The sequence below is a fragment of the Diabrotica undecimpunctata genome, chromosome 3 (genome assembly GCF_040954645.1).
Source record: "Diabrotica undecimpunctata isolate CICGRU chromosome 3, icDiaUnde3, whole genome shotgun sequence".
In the NCBI taxonomy this organism is placed as follows: Eukaryota; Metazoa; Arthropoda; class Insecta; order Coleoptera; family Chrysomelidae; genus Diabrotica; species Diabrotica undecimpunctata.
In genome coordinates, this window is record NC_092805.1 from 33963311 (window position 1) to 33980410 (window position 17100).

The 17100-nt window shown below is 32.1% G+C and overlaps 1 protein-coding gene across 5 annotated transcripts in view; it reads right to left on the reverse strand.

Moving 5' to 3' along the window:
- LOC140436664 (uncharacterized) overlaps nucleotides 1-17100 on the reverse strand; it is a 604390-nt gene that overhangs the window by 126722 nt on the left and 460568 nt on the right. For all 5 annotated transcript variants that reach the window (XM_072525674.1, XM_072525672.1, XM_072525675.1 and 2 more), the window contains one exon: nucleotides 2512-2640. The gene's annotated coding sequence lies outside the window, so the exon portion shown is untranslated. The remainder of the gene's footprint in view (nucleotides 1-2511; nucleotides 2641-17100) is intronic.

Below are 17100 nucleotides of genomic sequence, written 5' to 3' on the forward strand. Positions count from 1 at the left end.
TTTCTTTCGAGAGTTTCTTGTTCTCTCCATCTTTTATTAATATTAAAAACTGTTTTTCTGCTTACGTTAAACTGGTTCGCTACGGCAGATAGTGACCAGCTGTCTTCTAATTTCGTTACAATTCTTGCTTTTAGCTGGTTGCTAGCATGTCGAGCCATTTTTTGAGGCTAAACAGAATAAGTTATCTGACAAATTTTAAGATTTGGCAGTGAGAGTGACAGTATGTAAATAATATCCTTCAAAATACACTGCTCAATTTTCTACAAAATACGCTTTAAGAGTCGTATCAGTTTTTTTAGGAACCAGCTGTACATTTGATTAGAAAAAAATATTTATAATGGCAGAAAACAAGTTAGTACCAAAATTCCGAAGTACTTGCAGGAAGTGATTAATTGAACTCCGTGGAAGTGACAATTAATCAAAAAGAACATTTTTTATTAAAAAATGATCCGTTTCTTGTGCAAAAACCCAACGGACCAAGTTTACAAAAAAAAACTATAATAATAAAAACATCAGATAGATATGGTTGACATATACATTGCAGAAGATCGAGAAGCCTTCGAGAAGAAGAGAAGGTTTTAGAAATCTGGAAGAAATATAGTATAATACACTAATGCCCAAAATTAACGCACCACCTTAAATGTACCAAAATTTTGAAGCTATTTTTCTTCTAAACGAATGATTAGATTTGATGATGTTTTTTGCATATTATAGGTCTATTTCTAGTAAATCAATGTATTAATGTTTTCTGAAAAATATCAACCTTTTTCCCGTATACGGGGTGTAAAAATAAAGTTGTGTTTTTTCATCGTTTTTTGAAAAGAAAATTATTTCCTATGTAAGAAGCAAATGGAACTACATGGTTAGACAAAATGTCTAATATACCTTTCACCTGTTAAGAAATCTCTTCGTAAAGCAACAAGGTCCGTTTGCGTTATAAGAGGTATTCCTCCCCAAACCATTACAGATCCACCATTGAATAAAGTAATAGGTCATATATATTACACTGTGCGTAGCGTTCTCTTGGCCGTCGATTAACTCTCACACTGAGCTATATAAGCAATACCACGATTCATCAGTGAACAACACGTACTTCCAGTCATCAACATTTCAGTCAAGGTGCTCTCTGGCAAATTGTAATCTACTTCTACAATGATTTACGTTTAAAGCTCTGACTGATATCCTTATATGAAGATCTTGTTCAGCGAGACGCCTTTATATAGTGTTTCTACTAATTTGAATATTATGAACATTTGTCACTGAGAGAAAACGTTCTCTTATAGTACGAAGCCTGATAAACTGATCTTGTCGTGGTGTTGTAAGTTTTCCTCTTCCTTATCCACGCCGTTTCGTATGGTCAAGCCTACATCAGCTAAAGTAATTGCCAGACCACATTCATCTTAGCTCAGATTTCTTGAAATTGAATGTTGAATTTTTACAATTCAATAAAGTCACGTTACACTTTGAACGTACTTTTCTTTTTTGATAATAAAGATATCGATGATTTTTTTACGAAAATGTTGAAAAAAAAATAAAACTTTTTTAAAGTATTAAGATTAAGATGTAGCATTTGCTTTAAGTAAATTCCACAGGATGTTGCAAAATAAGATGAAAAATAAAATTTATTTTTACACCCCGTATCTAGATGAAATGTTGACACTTCGCAGAAAACAATAATACCGTAATTACTTAGAAATAAGTCTGCAATGAGCAAAAAAATTTATTGAAATCCAATCCAGGATACACAAGAAAAATAGCTTAATAATTATGGTAGAGTTGAGGTCGGGCGTTAATTTTGGAGAGTAAAAAATCACGCAATGCTTTGAACATACTTTTCTTTTTTGATAATAAACGTATCGTAATGATTTTTTTACCAAAATGTGAAGAAAGAATGAAGCAATCTTAAAATATTAATAACATGTAGCGTTTGTTTCTAAAACATTCCACCGGGTGTTGCAAAATTAGATGAAAAAACACAACTGTATTTTTACACACTGTATATAAGTAAAACGTTGACAATTCTTAAAAAACATTAATATAGTCATTAACTAGAAATATACCTACACTGTGAAAAATAAATCATGGAAATCCAATTATTAAAGGTTCAGAAGAAATATAGTTTAAAAATCATGGTCCATTTTGGGTGATCCGTTAATTTTGGAGAGTAGTATATAAACGTGAATGTTATATTCAACCATATTTGTTATAAAGCTTGTATATCTTTTAGTGTACCGTCAAAGTAGGGTACGTAGAAATATGAGTTGAAAAAAATCGGTAACTCCGTTGTGTAATCTTTACGATAACTGTGAGGCAATTAGCAAAATAAATACAATAAAATGATTCAAGGTTCCATTCTGCCTTAAAATAGATATATTAATATTAACATAGAATCTTATCACTTTCTTCCAGCGTGCTAAAATCGTATAACTTTATGCGGTGGCCTCAAATGTCTCGTGAAATATTCGCAGTACTTCTTTATAATGTGATATAACAGCATAATATCTACCTCACCTTTGTGAACTTGAAAAACTGAAACGTAACGTCTGGGTTTTTGACTTCACATTCTCGTCGGGCTGATGTAGCAAAGTCTTTCAGCGAAGTAAGTCAGACTGTCCTCCATCGTGGGAAAAGGTTGGAGACCTGCAACAAAACAAAAACTTCTTATGTAATTTAAATAATAAATTATATGTTCAAGAAAAATGTAATTGCTAGAAGAATTAAAAATTGAGTAATTAAATAGTATTCTGTAAACTATAATGGAGTTGTAAACGTTATGTACAGATAATATTTATTTTCAGTTAAATCTTTTATCGACTTATTTGATAAGATAACAATATTTTAGTATATAAATTATGCATCATTACATGAATTAAGACGTCCTCCTGTTGTACTTGCTTTTGTCACTTGTTCCTTCACTTCTTGCTTAATATAATTCTTACTTAATTACATTATATTCAAATTTCATTACTAGTTCAAAGATTTCATTATTAATATCAAGTTTAGTATTTAATTAATACAACGTTTTTTGTAGAGAGTCTTCATTTAGTCATGGCGCAATCTGTTTTGAATTGGATATTTTTCATAGTAGTCTATTTTTTGCTGGAATCGCTTCAGAATATACCTCATATCAATAATCACGATATACGCCAGTCGCAAACCTTGTGCTTAATTTTTTATTTAATCAAATCTGAAAACTACCTAAAATTTTTGCTTTTTGCGCAAATATTTTCGCCTATAACTCGAGAAATATTGCTCATACAAAAATTATATAAGATAAAAGTTTCGTTATTCAATTTTACGTAATATTTGAGTAGCTATAAATTAAAAATTAAATGTTTATTGTTTAAAACATAGCAATCATTGAGAAAAAGCGGAAAAAATGGAGTTTTTATTTTTAGTTTTTCGACATAACTAATAACTTTCATATTATTCCTATAGTAGAAGCTACAGTTAGAGTGCAGTGTTGGTCTTACTGCGTGCAGCGATGCCACTCATGTCAGCACAGTGGAAGGTGTGTGGTAGTTTGGCGAAAGACTGAGAAATCAGGACTGTACGCGGTTCGTTTTTAAAAAAATTTTACTCATTAATTTAACTGAGTTAAATAATAGGATAAACAAGAAAAAAACAAATTAATTCTATAAAAAATGTCTGTATACATACAATATCTAATACCTCGTAAATACTTATATAAATATATACAAAAAAATGCAAGTAGTTTACCCTATACGACACGATAAATATACATACATAAAATACACAAGAAGATCATAACTGAAATGTACTGTACGTACAGTACTAAAAAAACAAATGAGAAATAAATCTGAGATATTTCTCGTTAATTAACACACAACGTTTTCATTGTCTTTCGGCAAGTTTGGAATTAACGTCTTCTCAAACCTTTTTTCATATCCTCCTTGCGCCCAAACATGAATTGCAGTGATTTTTTTTGTTGCCAATCAACAGAATGCTACAATTTGGGATTAATAATCATAAAAAACAAAAAATAAAAAAAACCCTTTTGGTTTTTTTCAACAACTTATCTTTTTATTGATGAAATTTAGTAAAACAATTTCTATTGACACTACAACATAAAAAAACCGTCAGGTTGCGGCATCCAGGATACCTGCATTTTGATCTTCATTTTTGGTTTTTATTAACGAATTCTGGGAGGTGTTTAGCTTCCTTTGACCATAAGCGTTTATCAGGAATTGATGCAGTCTTTCTTCTTTTTCTGGTTACATTTTCATTCTCTTCGTCACTTTCGTCGGATGTGGGTTCACTTCTGTTCTTGGAGTACAAGAGCGACCTAGCAAGCGAAAACTTAAATGACAGGTAATCTTGAATATGTTTTTTGGAAGTTTCTGTAGCTAAACAATCTTTCTTGTATTGTAGTCAACTAGCTGCAGCACAAAAATCAATAAAGGCGTAAATACATCGTATTGTCCATTTATTTGTTCTACTGCTCATAGGGTACTTTTACATAATCCTATCCAGCAAATATACTTCATCCATGCTTTCATTATAGTGCTTAATTACTGCTGGATGATTTATTTCTATGTATTTTTTATCTTTTACTGACCGGCGCCTACACAATCCCAAGGGTTCAGCTTCAAATGCTGATGAAGCCATATAGATTGGTTTGGAATCAAACCATTTTGTAACAGCTATTTTGTTGTCTTTGTTAACGAGCATATCGTGGAAGCCTCTTCCTGATTTTCTTAGATTTTTATCTTTCTTAAATGTCACATCATTTTTTGGTATTCTATGTTTCATTAACGTTCCTGTTACATAAAGCTTCCGTGAATGTAATGCATCATCAATATTTTTGACGTCAAATATCTGTCAACAAAAATAGATACTCCTACTGGCAGAGTATCAGTAAGTTTTAAAACAACCCTTCCCCCGATATCCAGCCGTTCTGGTGTAAGTACCTGAATTCTAGCTGTATTCAATAAATCTGCCTTTACCTTCATACGTGTGAAAATCAAGTGGAATCTTCCCCGTAGTCGTCATGACAAAATTCTTCAATCCTACAGGGTTAGGTTATCATCAATGATACCTTGTGTTTAGGGCCAAAGAACTATTGTAGTACCTATCATCAATTTATCACAATTTCAATTTAGTACCTTTTTTTACCACTAAAATGCACTGATCATACACAGAAACATGCTAAATATTATGTACTTACTTTTACTATTGACGATTTTTTAGCGTCTGCTATGACGTATTTGGGTGAGCTTTGGGTGTACAGGAGAATTCTGAAAATATCATGGACAGAACACGTCACAAACAAAGAGGTTCTAGGAAGGATGAACAAAGAAATGGAAATTTTAAATACAATAAAAACAAGAAAATTAGAATATCTCGGACACATTACACGTGAAGAGAAATACACCTTGCTCCAACTGATTATGCAGGGAAAGATCCAAGGAAAGAGAAGCATAGGGAGGCGTAGAATGTCATGGCTGTGCAACCTGAGAGAGTGATACGGATGTACATCAAATGAACTTTTCAGAGCAGCCGTCTCAAAAGTCCGAATAGCTATGATGATTGCCGACCTCCGCCGCGGAGATGGCACTTGAAGAAGAAGATGACGTATTTACTTACTCACAACAAAAGTCTGACTAACTCATTTCTTTCGAGAAGTAAGCCACCGCACAATTTTCTACGCATAGTAGATGCTCAACACGGGCGATACTTATGGGCAGAATAACTGCGTTTGCCTTCGAATGCGAAAAATAATTTGTTGAACCGTAGTATCATATATAATACCTGAGGTCCGAGGAGGATATAGATCCCCGTCCATTTCGTCGTTCCCTTCCTGACCAAGGAAGATAATTCGGCCCATGCCATAAAACCGAATCGGTACATCATATCGAAATATTTTGTTATTCACTTCCATAATCAGGTCCACTCTCGTCATCGCTGGAATCAGTTAAATCAATGCTTAAGTCTTCAGTAATTACACCTATTAATTGTCAAAGTAGTTATTTTATACCTTGACAACATGTTCACATATTTTCTTTCAGTTATCTACAGCTACTTTGGGAAATTCCTGTTTTCTATAGAGTATACGTTTGGATGATATCGAGAAAGTTTAAAGGAATTGTCCACATTATTGCAATATCTTATCAAATTTATACTGAATATAACCTTGTTTGTGTCGTTTGATAATTTGATACAGTTGTGGTTTTAACATTAATGTTACAAATGGTATATTTTCTATGTCAACGAAGATAACATATCCTTTTTTTTAGAATTAGTGATAGGTATAGGTGCTCCCTTAATTTGTACATTGCGATACGGAGCATTGTCAGTGAAAACAACAGATCCTACAGCAAATTGGGGAGTACCAATTTTTCGTAATTTCGTCACGTCTTATTTCATACCATCACTATAACTTACTTGCTTGTTGAAATGTTTTGAACGATTCTTTACCACTATCATCTGACCAGTTGTTAGGCGTAGTGTGAACTTTATGTATACAGTGTGTAAAAGCCAAATGGAATAAATTCATTATTTAGGTTACTGTAGATATTTATAAAAAATCCCGATACACGTCAAATTTAAATTATAACTTGACATTCTTTAACGTGAAAATGCAACCCCTACCTTCAACCCCCTTAGAATGACAGGTACAACCCCCAATTTTTAAAATGAGAAGTATAGGCTTGTGATATATCGTTTGAAAGGTCTTTTCATTCTCCATTCAAAAATGTTGTCGCTTTCAAGTTTATTAAGATTAATTAAGATAAAATAAATTAAAATCATGTGGTTACCGAAATTCGCTAAAATATACTCAAAACTTATTTCCCGTTTAGGTCTTGATAATGAGAAAGTGAACAAAAACCATAGCAATGTGGTTTTTAGATGGTAACCATTAAAAAACTTTAAAGAATTTCCGTGGCAACGTTATTTTAACACGCATTAGTAAATTGTTTTATTTAAGTTGTCAGTATTTTAATTTAAGTAAAAAGTTCGTTCAATTCAATTCTGAAAAATGGTTAGATTAATGGAAATGCACAAAATAACAGTTTTACAAATGATTGGTTACGGAGATAACACCCGAACACAACAGGAAGTAACTCGCCCATTTCATGAGAAATGTCCTAATTTACCGCCTATATCCCAAGGAACAATAAGTAAAATAGAGAAGCAGTTTCGCGAGTTTGGTCATGTAAGGCAGATAAAAAAAGCGGCTGCCAACGCACTGAGTGATGAACTCAAATTAGATGTGTTGCTTGAGTTTCAGGAAAATCCACATACATCGAGTAGACAGGCATCCACTACATTCAATGCTAGCCATACATCGATAGTAAACATATTAAAAGAAAATAAATTGCATCCCTATAAGATGATACCTACTCAGGAGCTCATGGAAGACGATTTTGATAGGAGAACTTTTTTTGTGAGCAAATGATGGACATGTTGGATAACCATATTATCCAATTAGAAGACGTTATGTTTTCTGATGAGTGTACTTTTTCACTTAACGGTCATGCTAATCGGCAAAATTGCCGCTACTGGGCCACGGAAAATCCTCACTTGATGAGAGAAGAACACACTCAATACCCTCAAAAGGTTAATGTTTGGGCAGGGATTGTAGGAAACAATATCACTCGTCCCTTTTTCATTGAGGGCAACTTGAATGGCAACAATTATTTGGCACTACTTCAAAATGATGTCATTCCAACGTTGGCAAATTTATATCCTGATCCAGGAAACCCTCAAGTTCCAGCGAATACGATATGGTTTCAGCAGGATGGAGCACCACCACATTACCAACTTAATGTCCGGCAGTACCTCGATACAATATTTCCCAATCGGTGGATAGGAAGGCGAGGATCGATTGAATGGCCAGCGCGATCACCTGATCTTACATTATTAGATTTCTTTTTATGGGGATATGTGAAGAGCCATGTGTACAAAACTAAACCTTTTGATTTAAATGACTTAAAAGAACGAATAACGCTTGCGGTTAGGTCGATCATGTTATGTTAAATAATGTTAGAAGACAGTTTTATTTGAGATTAGGATGTTGAAAAGACGTTCGCGGTGAACATTTTGAACATCTACTTCATTAACATTCATAGTTCATTTTCGTGTTCTACATTTTATTACGTTTTGCATTACATTTTAGTTTTTGATTGTATTGTAGCGAATTTCGGTAACCACATGATTTTAATTTATTTTATCTTAATTTATCTTAATAAACTTGAAACCAGACAACATTTTTGAATGGAGAATGAAAATACCTTTCAAACGATATATCACAAGCCTATACTTCCTGTTTTAAAAATTGGGGGTTGTACCTGTCATTCTAAGGGGGTTGAAGGTAGGGGTTGCATTTTCACGTTAACGAATGTCAAGTTATAATTTAAATTTGACGTGTTTCGGGATATTTTATAAATATGTACAGTAACCTAAATAATGAATTTATTCCATTTGGCTTTTACACACTGTATAGTATTTATCAACATATACAATTGGCTTACATTCACTTTTTAATATTAGGTATCTAAATATTTAAGATGTAGATTAGAAACGTCATTTTATTCAATTAATAAAGATCGATTACCTTTTGTTTTCTTCCATTTAAATTGTTCACGCCACTATTTATTTTAAGTTTTAATTCATGCATTTTTTTCGATTCGGCAACACAGCGGTCTATGCACTATGCCATATTATGTGAAGATAAGAAGAGTCTCTAAAAGCACCCCAAGACGACAACACTCAAATTTGGGTCAAAATCGGTGATACAGCATTCAGAGCGAGCGGACATAATAATTATTAGCGTTCATAATAGCGTTCATAATCAAAGGCAGTTTTTCACTGCCTTTGAAGTTTGATCATTTACCAGCGGCACACGCGAAGTGAAAATCAAGTCATTTACATAAATCCTAAATCTTTAACAATTCGATAGAGAGAACTCACATTTCCAGATCATTTAAAACCATTAGTACGTTCTTCAAAATGAAAGCACTATTCTCCAATATAGATCTGAGTCTGACTACTCGATAGCATGTCATTAATTGCTACGTCCTCTCTACACTGTTGTACGGAGTTGAGGGATGAAAGTTAAAGGCAAGAACCATGTCACGTCTGAATTCTTTTGATATGGGGGTATTGAAAATACCATAGATCGAGAGCGTATCAAATGATCGAGTATTGGAAACAATGCTTAAAGATAAGGAACTATTGAAAATAGTTAAGCGAAGAAAAGTAGATTATTTTGTCCATATCTTTAAAAACGATAAGTATGGTTTTCTGCAGCTGATCGTTAAAGGAAAGATCGAAAGAAGACGAGACATCAGGTGAAAACAGTTCTCTTGGCTGCGAAACTTACGTTAATAGCTCGACATCTGGAAGGCCAGCACAATTATACGATTATCACAAGATAGAGGAGAATTCTAGTTATTGTTGTCTCCGATGTGGAGACGAGACATGAAGAAAAATAAGTTTGTCGTAGTACCTAAAGTGTGTCACAGTTGCTTTCCGTTTACCAGTGTTATAGCTGAAAATTCTTGTGAATTATTTGAATCTGCATTTGTTAACATATTCGCTTGTTAAATTATCCTTTCTACTGTGTGGACAGATACTCTAATAGCTTTGCTCACACTTTGTTTAATATTGGTTCGATTATCTTTAAGAAGCGATGAATATGAAGAACAAGAATATGTGAGAAAATTTATTTACGTAATGTATTAAAGATCAAGATATAGTTCATACTTCATTATGACAGTGTTCGAATCAATATAGCTACTTTTTTCAACAAGGTTCTACATTTTTCGTGAACAGAAGCTATTAAGAAGGTTAGCATGATCACCTCCGCTTACTATGTACAGATATGTAAAGCTATAAGTGGGTTACAAGTTTTCATTGTATCAAAAATGATTCAATTATTGCACAATATGTAGAATGAAAAATTTTTAACTTAAATAATGTATCTTATCATTTTTGTCTTATAAATTAATGAATTCGCATATATTATATTAATCAAAATGTTATACTCAACAGACCGACAAATCTGACGTTGTTTTAACCGCAAAACCAGAAGTGCGTACACTCGCCAGGTTACTGTTAATTATTGTGGTAACTTCCTGTTTTCGTTTTACAGTTATTTTCAGTGAAAACGATGATATAAATTTTGGGTTTGTATTTAATATTATGTTTTCCAGTACTGTGCATGTATTTTAAAAATGTTTGAAACCTAAAATACGAAAAAATCGCTAATTAGCATTCAGCATCAAATTCATAATAGTGGAAGATATGCCCAGCTGAAAGACTGGTTGCTACAATGACCACTGGTAAAGTAGTACTGCAATTATAATAATATGTAATTGCTTATTAATTAATTAAGCACAAGAAGCTACAGTGCGATTAAATAGCTCTTTATTAGATAATAAAAATCAAAAGAGGGGTGTGTGTTTCTTCAACCTTGTTGAACGCCTACTCGGAAGAAATAATTAAAAAAGTTCTTAAGAACGAAACAGACCATCCCACTTGTGGTGTGTTATCGTTAAGGATACGGTGATGATACCGAGCTCATTACAGAAAGAACCGACGACTTACCGAGATTACTAGTTAAAGTAGGTAAAGCAAGTGAAGAATTTGGTCTATTACTGAATACAAAAAAAAAACCAAATTTATGATAATTCCAAAGAAACATACTAATAATATCGATTTGTACACAGGACATGAACGAACAGAACAAGTACATAACTACAATTATCTTTACTTCATGTGCCGAGCTCGATTATCGAGCGTTGGCTATCAAATTGGCTATAGTAATTTCGTTGACGGCAGCTCGGAAAAGAGATGTAGAGAATCTGTTAAACCAATCTCTCAGGTTTCTAAGCTATGACGTTCTTCTTCGACCTGGCCCTCTTCTTCCTACAATTATCTAAGAACAAATATTAACGAGTCAAATGAATACACTCGAGGAATTCTTCTTCTTAAAGTGTCCTCTTGTCAATGGAGGATAAGCTACTACAATTGCAGACTCCTCTCTGTCTTCAGCTGTTATTATTAGCTGTTCAAAATTTAGCCCTACTTGTCGGATGTTTTTTAACCACGAGTAACCCGAGAAATAAGAATAAGAATAGAGAAAGCCCTCAGTGCGTTTAACGACATGAACCAAATACTATATACCAAATAGTTGAAACCTAAGCCTAAAATTGAAAGTCATCATCACCAGTTGGCGTTACAACTCTTCGTGAGCCTCTCTCAAAACATTCTTCCATCTTTCCCAGTCGAATTCCTGTCCATGCCCTTACTCCAATCTCCCTTAAATCCTTTTAAAATGTCTCTCTCTCTCTCTCTCTGTTGTCGTTTCCCCATTACTGAGGATCGTGATTGTGATCTTGAAATGTGTATATGCTTAAATATTTTGTTTTTTCAGTCTTGTTGTATGGAGTAGGGGTGTGGATGCTAAATATACAATGGATCAGTATCACAAACAAAAAGAGGTTTTATTGCTGAGATTAATATCAACCGTTGCAAGTCATTAAGCAGAGGAGGAAGGAGAATAATGTCTTGGTTGAGAAACCCCAAGGAATGGTTGGCTTGCAGTTTTATTCAAGTGTTTCGCGCAGCAGCCTCCGATTGATATGATATATTCGCTCGATGTGACATAAATGAAAGTGGTGAGGTATACGTAAATACTTCGACAATTACTGGACTAAAGGAAGTGATGTTAAATATCTCTTGGAGTTTCTATAGTGGTAAATAAAATGTGATTTTTTTCCAAGGGATACGTAAAAACTGTGAGTTATGTTGTATGATTGTTAATAGTTCATTTCTATGTTTAATTTGGTATTGTTCGTATATTGTTTCTCTGTTTACTCTGCTATTGTCTGAAACATTGATTAGTTGTGTCAAATTGGTTTATGATCCGTCATACTTGATATCGTACTACTATCTCTATTATTATTGGATTATCTTTTACCACGCTCGCTGCCGTTTAATTACCACCAGAAAATGTCGATAGTGCACGTAAACTAATATTATAAATCGTTATGTGATATACCATGAGATTGGGGCATGCTTGTGTGGTAATTATATACACTTCCGTTTTATTAAATCGTAAATACTTGGCTATTCAGTTTACATATTTTTTTTTATAAAAAAAAAGCTTGTGAAGAGTTTAAAATGTTAGGATCAAGTGAATGTTAGTTAAAATCGCTTTACAATTAATTAAGTTTTAAGTATAAATAATCTCACGCAAATAGAAATAAATCTTTTATTATTGCGGTAATTTTAACAGAAGAGAAGATACAAAACAAATGTTTAGACTCCTAACACGCACACAATCTCTTAATAGAATCTAATATTGGGTATTACCCTTAGACACGGATATTCTCATCATTATCAACTAATTAAAAAGACATGGCGTAAAAGATAACTGTCGAATTACCGTGCTAGTTCTCTCTCAATATCTCGTACGAGGTAGGCGCCATATATATTATCCGACTAAAATGTTTGTACGGTGTAAAATTAAAATGAAAAATTAGGGTAGGCAAATCACAAAAGAATATCTATAATATATTAAAGTTTTTATCTCATTTTTTTTTTTAAATTCCCAACAACAGTTTAATATAATAATCCTGAAATATACATCGATTTAGAAATCTCTTTCAATTTGAACATATTGTTGCTTTCTGCCCATCCGATGACCTCTATATATAATATCTGAGAACATCAGAAAGGGAGGCTGGATATACGTTCAGTCAAGGACCCACTGGTTTCTCCTCTTCGACTTGAGTGTGTATATTACGACAGAAATAATAAGCAAGAAGACCATAGGTAGCTTCTATTTAAAGCTCGCAAAATAATATGGAGAGTACAATCGAATACAAAATAATGAATTATACTATAATAGTGAAATTATTACAATTTAGTAAAGTCAGCTCGTCAATTGTACACAATAAAGGTTATAATAATACAATCAAATAAGTCGTCCGTTCCCCACGGTCAAAATAGGTCTCAATACGCGACACAATGTGAAATAGTTTAACACAAAATATATGAATTCACAACAAATGTATCTAACAAGTAAACGGTACTTATATACAACAGCAACAATGTAACTTTATAACAAATATTCCTTTTACTCAAACCCTGAATTCCTACGTGGGATTGACGATGGCGGTAGCGGGGTGCTACCTCGTAACTAAGACACGATTGTATTCTCAGCAGGTAAGAAACAAAGTGAAAAGTTGAGATTGCAAAATTCATCTGCGGATGACTGCATACCAGACATCCCAGTGGGGGCGACGTTCAGGAAATGTAAGTGGAAGCGGCAATGTTGCTTAATACTGTGAAACGATTGGTGAGCTGTGCTAATTTGATTCATACCACTGGTAATTAGATGCAAACTGCAAAAGGTATTTTATTCCAGATAGTGTATGAAAATAAATTTCATCAATATTAAAATTATTGTACACTTACTTCATTGTAGGCTATGCACTTAATAGTACTATAAGTCTTTAAGTGCAGAAACCGTTACATTTATTATAGCTCTCATTTAGGATATCAATATCCAGCTTATTTAGATATCAATATCAGATATGCAGCTACCAAAGTAGAGGTTACACGCAGTGCAAAGTGTATTGGCACATTTTATATAGACATGAGTTTATACCCAATTTGAAATAGGTGTCCAGAGATAGACTACACGATAACTGTTACAGTGTTTTTTATTATTAAAAAATCGTCACTTAACTGTTGTAGAGATTAGCAACAATTTTCAACATGTCAGGAATGTAAATATTGATGAATGAATAGTGAGTGAATTATTGTTACATGGTAGTCTAAAGCTTTCATCAATAAAATTCCTGGACTCCAGGTAGTGAATATATGAACTATGCTCCACTAAGAGTCTTATAGCTAAACTTTTCCGGCTTAATCTTTGGAGTTGTTTCCTGATGGTCGGCATCAAGAAAATATCCCATTTATAATAATTTCTGCTTTATATTCTTTGACAAATTCAAATGTAATTATAATTTCGAATTGTTTCTAATTCCCTCTGTCCGATTCTTCTCGATTGACGATGCTAAAATAAAATGTTGTCGTTAATTAAAATATAGTTTTATTGACAGCTACTGAATTATTACGCTATAGTTGTTGTTGAGGCAAAAATTATTTATAATAGACTGCATCCCAAACTAGTCCCGAAGCTATATTTATAATTTCACTAAAATGCTACGATTCATCAAATAAGAGTACTGCCCTCTGCGGAAGTTTGCAGGAAGTTAGACAAACTGTAATTAAGCTACTAATCTATATGTTCCACAATTATATACAGTGAAACTATACAAATTCAGGAAATTACGATTAATATGAGATTACAAATTAATGGACTTATTTGTGATTGAACATTCTTCTTTAAAAAAAGTTGACGAACGGTTCTGGGCAATGGTGTGAAGGTAGGATTGATTATTTAGGAAATATATAATTTAGCTGATGATTTAGCAGATGAAGAACAGTGTTGAAGTATTGGTGTCGCGTTGCAGTAAAGAAGGGGTCAACGGCCGGGCGATAATTATATTTTTAACGTGCTCAATGATAGGTGATTGCGCCACGAGGTCTATTCTTAACCTTTCGAGGGTGGGATTCTACTTAAATAGTTCAATCGTGTGAAACTTACAAAACCGCGTTCGGGTACTTTTTGGAAGACGCAATAAATTAGATTAGGATCAAAAAGTAACTCTTTTACAAACTGTAACTTGAACATTTTGGGGTAAATTAATGATTTTTCTACAGTTGGGTGGGTAATCGTAGACAAGTGGTTCTTAGATTTGCAAAAAAAAAATGAATAAGTATAGCCAATTTTAATATGGGAAATTTATAGAAGATACACAATGAAATAAGTGATTAAAATAAATAAATAAATAAGGTGATATAATGTAAAAATATTTAAAAAAAAAATAATTGCCACAATACGGTCTTATAGTATTGGTGTGACTAGCCATACATTTTTGGGTATAAATGAGTAAAAAGTAAAGTTGAATTTTGAATTTTCTTTCTGTTTTCCTATATAAACCATGCAGTAATGGGTGCCTTATTCATTGACGTTGACTATTAACATATATATATATATATATATATATATATATATATATATATATATATATATATATATATATATATATATATATATATATATATATATTTTTATGATGTGTTGTTTGCGAATGATGAGCAATGAGTGTTTTTAATAATATAGGGTTTTTATCGCGGTTCTCAAAGAATTAGTTTGTAAGTACTTTTTGAGTTATCTTTATTATATCTATTATGAAACAAACATATATATTTAACCTAGCCAATGTAAATTTAAAATAAACTATCTCTAAATTGAAATTCTTATGAAACTAATTAAATTCTATAAACAATGTAAAATTTAAACAAACTATCTTCAAAATTGAAATTGTTATGACACTAACTAAATTATATTAACAAAATTTTGTACCTTTCTGTCACTGAATGCCTAAATGAACTGTTTTTCACTATATAGATTCTAATCACCACTCAATGTCTTCTTCGGTTATCCTTGTTTTTGTGAAATTAATTTTTCCAATTATCATCTTCTACCAATTTAAGATATTTTTCTTCACCAGCATTTATAAACCACCAAGCAAAACAGCAAACATCATTTATATTTATTCTTCTTTTCAAGATACCAATATCCAATCACCATATAATTATTTGTGTATAATTATAAATGTGCATTAAAAATATATGCATAATTTTTAATCTTCATTTAACTCACTATATTAAACAATTGGACTATTTGTAACTGATTGACTGACTCCAACTAACTTTCATACTAAAACTGGACACATAGTAACTGTAACTCATAACTGATTGACTAACTGAATCCAAATCACCGGGTATTTATATCTTTTTTCATGTTCTAGAATCATCTGGCAATAAATCATGGTCGATTTGTTCCATCTATATCTAAAGAATTTTCTGGAACAATACATTTCGCAAACAAAGCCATCTCCGGTGATCTAGAGAATTCCTTACTTATCTATCGAGAATTTTGTTGGCATTTAGGCTTTTCAGATCAGAGTATACATTTAAATCAGTAACTTATATAAACTAAACATTTTAATTTAATAAATTACACATTTTAAACATCATATTATTATAACCCCACTTTATAATTCGCAAATTATTAATTCCTGTCTGTCAATTTAAAGAGTATTTTTGGTTGCCTAGTCACATGGCTCACTTAAATATATCTACAAAATCATAATTATTAAAATACAACTTTTTACAATTATTATATGCTAATTTCTTAAAAATGCCCTCACATAAATAATTTTTATAAAATTCTCTAGTATATAACTTATTAAAATAACCAACTACTTTTAATATCTAATATTATCTAATACATAACTTGTAAATTATTTTTAATCACTATTTTTCTTTCTCCTATATCATATCAATATATATATATATATATATATATATATATATATATATATATATATATATATATATATATATATATATATATATATATATATATATATATATATATATATATATATTCATTTTTTATTAGCTATTTGATATTAAATCACTTGCCTAGGTTTTGCATCCCTGAGTTTCTTCTTCTGCTTGGAACTCTTCTGTCATTCACCTTTCCTTGAAGGATAGCTTGCTGGAGGCGATATTTGTTATAGCTCATTAGATGATCAAGGCATTATAGCTTTCTTTTCTTCACTGTAATGTGATCTGTTTGGGATATTCTCAATATTCATCGCTATAGCTACAATTCAGAAGCAGAGACTTTTTATTAGTTTTTTTGTTATCATCCATGCTTTTACCCCATATAGTAAAACAGAAAATATATAACATTTAATCAATCACATTTTTAGTGGTAGTGAAAATTCAATTATAGTGTTGTGGATCTTTCCACTTTCGTACATTCTTTGTACATTCCAAGTCAAAATTTCGGAACAACCAGAGATTCTTCGCACCATCTGCCTATTATACTATTACAAATTTATAACCAATATTTAGAATGTACTAAGTCAGTTTTTATTCTACCGGGTCAAGAATTTATGAAGTTAACCTCGTAATCTTCCA